This window comes from Fukomys damarensis, unplaced genomic scaffold, assembly GCF_012274545.1.
Source record: "Fukomys damarensis isolate Sample0158 unplaced genomic scaffold, DMR_v1.0_HiC HiC_scaffold_14, whole genome shotgun sequence".
In the NCBI taxonomy this organism is placed as follows: domain Eukaryota; kingdom Metazoa; phylum Chordata; class Mammalia; order Rodentia; family Bathyergidae; genus Fukomys; species Fukomys damarensis.
In genome coordinates, this window is record NW_022900926.1 from 12,647,712 (window position 1) to 12,656,354 (window position 8,643).

Genomic DNA, 8,643 nt, shown 5'->3' on the forward strand with positions numbered 1-8,643 from the left:
TCTTAACAGCTCTATTTGGAGGTGGGGCAGGTAAGGGATCCTCCTGCACATTCTAAGACGTCCCTGAATCACAGTGCTGTCTTATACTTAGTTACCCACCAGGCTATGAACATTCAACTCTCGCCCAATTTGTTACTTCTCATCTGGTTGGATCAAAGGTTCTCTTTCAGCAGTATGACTTGATCTAAGGCACTCTTATCTCTGTCCAGTTCAAGCTCACACATAATCTCCAATCATGTACCTTTTACACGACCTCCTGCTTACCACTTCCAAAAGCCTACTACAATGTAATCATTTCTTATCCTCTTCTTAGAATTCCTCACACCATTTAGCATTCCCTCCCTTATTTATTCTTTGGAAGAGAGCTTTTGGCTCCCTTTCTTGCACAAGGTATTGATTTTCCCCATATGTAAACTGAAATTGTAAGCTCTCTTAATTTTCATAAAAGTACCTACAATCACCTGAGGCAAACTTGTGGTGTTTCTGACCAGCAACACGGGAACCTTAAAAACTAGAGGCTCCTCTGCAACCACCACCAGAAGAGATCTGAAGCCGAAGCAGAGTAGATCTCAGACAAGACAGGGTAATCCTCGATGGACCATCCCTACATGGCCCGTTACAGATGCCATGATGCTTAATGCTATTCATTTCCTTGCTGCTCTAAGACTGGCCAAAGAAAACATGAATTACCCCATATCAGAATAGAGGCAAATTACATGGCTTACACAGTGACACATTTCTGGAACAATCTATTTTTACACCCTCTGCTCCAAAACAAACTGGCATCTCATGTAAACCATTCAGACACAGTAAAAAATGCTGGGAGTGTCATGATTAGAAAAACATAGTATGGTGTTCCAAAAACATTCTATATCTCAACAGTATACTGACATTCTGCTAAAGAGAGTCGCCCTAAGGATGCAAGCTAAAGGATAAAACTGTATTGTATTCTCAGAGTTCTGACAATGTCCTGATGGCTAAGCATTGACAGCGTAATGCCTAGGATAATCTATGGTATATGATTAGTTGTGATTTAGGCATCAAAACAAAATAAAAAATATGTAGGCTCCAATCTGCCACAGAGACATCTGTTTAATTTGCACATATATCAAGAAATAACAATTTCTAATAAAATGTCATGCCTGGATCAGTTTGTTGACACGCTATTTCTGACAAGAATAGCAGGGGATAATCTGTGGGGAATCCAAGTCTTCACTTTCTATAAGTGTCTCTTAATAGATAAAGATGTCTCCTCTTGCTATGGTTCAAATATAATTTGTCCCTACCACAAAAAGTCATGTTAGGCTCGGTGTGGTGTTGGGGTGTCTCTGACAGGTAGGTAGACTGTTAAGAGAGATTAATGTTTTCCTGACCACTCAGGACTGGCTTGGTCATTATGACAGCACACTGTTATAGTGTGAGTTTGACTTCTTCAGCTCACTCTTGCTTCCTCTCTTGCTGTGTGATCTCTTCTGCTGGGCATGTGCTGGTGCTATGCTTGGACCTCCAACACTGAGGTAAATAATGCATTCCTTTTATAACCTACCCCCTCAGGCATTAGGTAGGTAGACTGTTAAGAGAGATTAATGTTTTCCTGACCACTCAGGACTGGCTTGGTCATTACGACAGCACACTGTTATAAAGTGAGTTTGACTTCTTCAGCTCACTTTCTCTTGCTTCCTCTCTTGCTGTGTGATCTCTTTTGCCATGATGCTCTCACCGGCAGCTGGGCATGTGCTGGTGCTATGCTTGGACCTCCAACACTGAGGTAAATAATGCATTCCTTTTATAACCTACCCAGCCTCAGGCATTTCATTACAGCAACACAAAAAGGACTAAAATACATTTTTGTGCACCTCTGCTCCTTAACTACATAACACAAATTTGCATATACAATAGTAACCTAATCAATATCCAGTAAGTTATTTGATAAATATATCTCTTGAGCTCTTGATAGCACTCCCCAGTTCCAAACCTATGGAATTGAGTCAACAAGTCCCAATTTCATAGAGAACCAGATGTCTTAAGAGCAAATACAGATAACTATTATATTGCCCTTTAAATCTTTATTTCATTAGTGAAATAATGTATTGCATGCCTCATTCTGGCATGTTAGAGAAAAATGCAAGTCATCTCATCTATTATAATTATCTCATTCATTCTAGAATTTTGGTCTTTGAGAATGCTCCTCCCTTCCCCAATTGCCAGATATCCGTTTCATAAGTGTCCACCAAGTAATATTCACCTTGAAAACTATAGTGAAGCTGAAATTATTTGATAAATATATCTCTTGAGCTCTTGATAGCACTCCCCAGTTCCAAACCTATGGAATTGATTCAACAAGTCCCAATTTCATAGAGAACCAGATGTCTTAGAGCAAATACAGATAACTATTATATTGCCCTTTAAATCTTTATTTCATTGGTGAAATAATGTATTACATGTCTCATTCTGGCATGTTACAGAAAAATGCAAGCCATCTCATCTATTATAATTATCTCATTCATTCTAGAATTTTGGTCTTTGAGAATGCTCCTCCCTTCCCCAATTGCCAGATATCCGTTTCATAAGTGTCCACCGAGTAATATTCACCTTGAAAACTATAGTGAAGTTGAACTGAAACTCAACTTACAACACTGAGTGATCTTCTGGATGTTGGAAGAGATGCGCTGGGCCAGCTGGGCAGGGTCCCCTCCGATCCCTGGAGTGTAAGACATGGCTAACTTGCTGACTTGCTAATTTCATCAGATGTTGGTAGGCTATGCAGTTTTCTAGGCAGTCACCTAAGAAACACAGAAGTCACATAATTGTTTTTAAAGTTATTGGTTTATATTTTCAAAATTATAGGGTTATTCAGTCACAAGCTATTTATCATTTTCCAATGTTTAAAACAACTCAACATAAAACAGACAGTTAAATATTAATGGAACACAGACTTCAGCCTATTCCCAGAAATTTCATTATAGCTAATGTAACATGTAAGGGGAACTCAAGGTTTCCAATTTTCATGGGAAAGGTTAAATTTCAAATAGCAGAGCCAAGAGAAACAGCATCCTATAAAACACCCATCACAGTTTCTTCACAGAGCAAGAACAATGTCTCTCTTCTCTTCCAACAGCTTACGTCTTAGGACAGAAGGCAAAGTTGAGGTATTGCTATAGGAGGGAAGGGGATAAGTTCTGCCTTCTTCAACCCATATCACACCACTTAGGTTTGAGAAGACTGTAAAAGGATGTTTCACCATTCAGGGCTGTGCACTGCAAAGAATTTCAACTAATCCTACAGTCATCTCTACAATGAGTACAAAAATATCGCAAAGTTGTCAGCAATCTATTTGTAAGACAGTGTCACATGCCCACTACTAAATGAAGCACTGGGAAGATAGAAAACAAAATAGAAAAGTATTGTTCAAGTCAAGCTTGTCAGGCAGGGGATATAGCTCAGTATGAACAATGTCTCTCTTCTCTTCCAACAGCTTACGTCTTAGGACAGAAGGCAAAGTTGAGGTATTACTATAGGAGGGAAGGGGATAAGTTCTGCCTTCAACCCATATCACACCACTTAGGTTTGAGAAGACTGTAAAAGGATATTTCACCATTCAGGGCTGTGCTGCAAAGAATTTTCAACTAATCCTACAGTCATCTCTACAATGAGTACAAAAATATCGCAAAGTTGTCAGCAATCTATTTGTAAGACAGTGTCACATGCCCACTACTAAATGAAGCACTGGGAAGATAGAAAACAAAATAGAAAAGTATTGTTCAAGTCAAGCTTGTCAGGCAGGGGATATAGCTCAGTAGTGCTACACCTGCCTGGCCAGCACAAGGTCCTGAGTTTGATTCCTGACAGTGGAAACAAAACAAAACAAAAACAAAAGCAAGCTTGTTATTTAGGAGAAAGGATAAAGTTAACAGCATAAGCCAACAACAAATAATACAAATCAATTAGAGTCATGTGCTAGGGCAAAGTGACAGGGACTACAAAAAAGGAAAATCACTATTGCCCCTGTCTAGAAAGCATTTATGAAACAAAAATTTAAGCTTTAGATACTTGGGCATGATTATTATGGAAAACAAAGGCCAGAACATGGAGACCTGGGCAGACAGACCTAGAATATGTGAAAAGAACATACACATTTGCCAAAGTACAGAGGTTCTCAGCCAGTTCTGCATCAGATGATGCATGGCTGGCTGGGATAAGTGGGAAGCCACACAGAAAGGAAAAGAGAGTAGTAATGACCCAATATTTCCCAAATATCTGTGAAACAAGAAGTATTTCACGTAGATTGTCTAATTTTCACAACCTCTCCCACAGAATAGGTATCACTATTACTGTTTTAACAATGAACTGTGGCTTAAGATTTAAGTAAATGGTTCAAGGTAATACAACCCACCCATTAGTGGAGGTGGGATTCAACTCCAGGGTTCAGATTCCAAAGCTGTTCATGCTTGCTACCAGGCAAAATACATGCCACAAGAGTGGGGTTCCTGGACCGGGGTTTAGTTTGAGTATGTTGCAAAGAAATCACTGGAGATTTCTAATAGGAAAGAAGAGGTCAATAAAGACACCAAAGTTCAGAAATGCTTAAATAGTATGCATATGCAATAACCTACACATATTCTCCATATACTTTCGTCTCTAATCACTATAATGCCTAATGCAATACAAAGGTATGTTATACTTATTGCTCAGGGAATAATGATAAGTAAAAAGAGCATATACTTTCTATAGAGATGCAATTAAAAAAATATCTTTCACAAGTTAAAACTACAGATGTAGCACCAGGAAATATGTAGGGCTGACTGCATGTGTCTTTAACCTAAGGGACTGTGCTGGCAGGAAGACGACAGCTGAACTTCCACAACTGGTAGACCAGTACCGGTTCCATGCCTGCAACTCAGGCCACCCAAAAGCCCTCTTCATTCCTCTTCCTTGGTCCACGCACTCAGTTTATGTCTTTGAAACCAAGCTCTAGACATAGTTCCCACTCTGCATTCATTAAAGGGCAAATTCAAATCTCAGCTCAGACAGCTGAACCTCTGCAGCAGTGTGGCAGGAATGAACATCCTTCCAGGAAGCCTTGGACCTGGACCTGTAGGCAAGTGAAGAGCTATGGCCCTGACAGAACAAAACCAGATTTGGAGATTCAGTCAGACCAACATGATTTAGAACATCTGACAGACCATCAGCTGGATCTGTCAATTCAATAAAGAGTCTTACTAAGGTGTACTTCACATGGCATAAAACTCATCCAACTAAAGTATATAATCCAACGGTTTTTAAATACATTAATAAAGTTGTGTAATCATCACTAAATTACTTTTAGGACATTTTCATTTCTCTAAACAAGAAGCTCATGCTCATTACCAGTCATTTCTCATTTCTCCTCTACCTCACCAGCCATAGGCAAATATAATCATATCTTTGTAGGTTTATCTGTTCTGAACATTTCATGTGAATGGAATCATATATGTGCTCGCTGTGCCTGGCTTCACGTATCTTTCTTTTCATGGGCCATGTCTATTATAGTATTCCTCAGTACTTCATTCTTTTTTATTGTCAAATAATATCCTACTCTGGGCAGACAATTTTTTTTTTCTCAATGACATCTTTCCTCCTTTCCCACTATCAACTAGATTTGGCTTATAGCCAACACAAACACACCGTGAATGAGAAAAATAGTCTGTTTCTTATTAAGTATTCTCTTTGTGGGGAGGGTTCCCCTACTCACATGGTTCCACTCTAACCACGGACAGGAGTGAGTCTCACATCCCCATCTCCAGGCCACACTCCTAACTCTCCCTTTAGTTTCTGCATGTCTTTGAAGCTATGAGAACTCACTAACTGTTCAGCTGCCAGTAAAACTGGCAATTGCAAATCTCTTCTTTGGGCACAACATTTAGCATCTAGGCCTCTGATCAAGGACCAAGTGCTTTTCTACCTTGCACAGGAAAGGCAAAAAGCATTCTTGCACCTGCAATGTCTGCGTCAGAGCTGCCCAACACAACACCACCTGTGGCTCCTCTCTCCCTCCAGAGAGCATCCCCAGTTCATGCATGGTACTGTAGTCCTAGTCTTCTCTCTTCTTCAAGGGAACCTTCTTCCTTTCCAAAGAGCCAACCAATTAGACACAAACATAACCAGTTTTCTTTATGCTCTCACTCCAAAAACTAAACCTGAAAAAGTTACTGCTAGTGAGATAATGATATCTAAAAGGTAACGATGGCTGGTTCTTTAGAGGAGATATGAGAATAATAAAGGGGCCAAATGGCTAACTTTATGGAGGAAAAAAAAACAACAGATACAAATGCACAGATAAATAGCTAACTCTGAGCTAACTTTAAAAATTAACAATTTTTGAATGTAGGATGAACTAATGTTACATTTTTTTGAAATGTTTACTTTCTGTACTTATCTCCAGGAAGTAATCCAAGCCGCTATACACCAAAATACTTTTGTTAAAATCCCATTCAGAATTCCTAATGTCATGGTTCAAAATAATAATTACATAACGCATTATCTATACCTGCAGTGCATTTCCACCTCGGAAATGCTACTAGTGCTCAATGCAACATCTCCACAATTAATTACCTTTCTATGAAGATACAGGAACACCACAAAGAGGAAGAGGGCAAGGGAATCAAAGCACAACACTCTTAAGGAGAGCTTTTTCTTTAAGACGGCTTCCAAAGAACAATAAAGAATGAACAAAGAGAATTTCCACACAGAATTTTCACTGTCAAACACTACTCCCCAGCTACTACTGGATATTTAGCATTCTTAAAATTTCCAGTAAACATAAACCTCATGTTTTATAAATCTAGCTCGAGCAAAGAGGTTTCACTTTCACAGTCAGAAGCACCAGCATAAAATACTACAGTTACTTGGCTATATAACTGGTGCTCAATACATGTTGGTAGAATGACTGAATAAATGTTCTACTTCCGAAGAAGACACACCCAGCCTGAGAGTAAATAGTAATACCCTATAATACTGAATTCCAGGGCCTTTCAGATCTGATCCAGGCATATTGCTGCCTTAGATCTTTCTAGGTGTGATCACCTACCTCCAGAAGGCTCCTCCCATAATCTCCACGGGACAGGCTTTTTCTCCCATAAAGGTGCCACGCATGCTGAAGATGCCTGATCTCAAATGCAAAGTCACCACTCTTCCATTTTCTGCTAACTTGCTTCCCAACAAACATCACTACTGAAAATAAACTAATTAGCACTTTTCTCACCTATACCTCCCTCAGAAATGCAGACTGGCAAGTGTCCACCCAGTGCCTAGCAAAGGTAGATACTGGGGGACAGTCACGGTGCTCGGTCTACAACCTGAGTGTTCTCTACCCAAGTGATACCAAGTGCATTCTGTAGCTCAGCTACTCCGTCAGTTGAACTATTAGACTACAGAGCTTGGCTTTAGTTCAAAGCACCAAGGATCTTTTTTTTTTTTCCCCACTCTTGCATACATTAACCTTTCAAATTACATGGCACCATGGTGAACGTTCCTCAGACTAACTGCAGGTGTTTTATCTACTTTTCCACCACCAGCACTGGGATAGTTTGGGACCACAACCAAAACGAGGACGAACTTGGTTAATCAGAAGCAGCTTAAGTAACATATCTGACGAAAAATGACAGAGACGTTAATGAGTTACTGTGGTACCACATTAACTGCGACAGACACTTTCAGACTACAGCCTCCTTCTTAACTGGTCACAAGTCTGAGGCCAACTTCTCCGAGAGACCTGCAAAGCAAAGGCTCATCCACATCACAAGACACATATTTATCAGTCGGGGCTGGTGTGTGGCTGAGAGCACTCCCACCTTCTACGTTACCAAACAGCACTGCCTTTTATAATTACTTCCTTTCCTTACAGAATAGTCGGGGCTGGTGTGTGGCTGAGAGCACTCCCACCTTCTACGTTACCAAACAGCACTGCCTTTTATAATTACTTCCTTTCCTTACAGAATCTGGGCAAGTTTTAAGTTTTAAATAATGAGACAGAATGTAGTGATCTGAAGCAATTAAAAATCAAGGTATGCCTTCAAGGTTCAAAACAATGTAAAAATTGAGGCGATCAAGAGTTGGAGGGAAGGGACCGGATGGGGAGGGGAAAGGGAGTAAAAAGAATGAAAATGTGTTATGGAAAATGTGTGACTGACTCCCCATGAACGTAATCATTAGGTACTGAAAACATTCTAATAAAAAATAAAAATAGACGAAAATACAACTTATACATACAACATGCCCGCAACACAAGCACGCATGAGATAGATCACAGTCTACCAAAACAGCACTCCCCTTTTCATCTGAATTTAAAGTAACCTAGAAAACAAAGGGGAAGTGGGACTGACGAAAATATTTTATGTATTTTGAAGGTCTTTGTAAAGCAGCTAAGGATGCGTACGAAGAAGGTCAAAGAAAGTTGGCGTGTCCAAGTGTGCAAGCCCGACAGGAACCCAACCACCAGGAGCCTCGATCGCCTCGGCCACAGGAGCCTCGGATCGCCTCGGCCACAGGCTCCCCAGGTCCTCCGCACTACAAGCGCAGTGAGTTTTTCCATCCATGAGCGAAAATGAGGAAGAGGTCGGCCGGTCGCGCCGTGTCGCTCGGGAGCGCGGGCGGACAGGGCAAGCG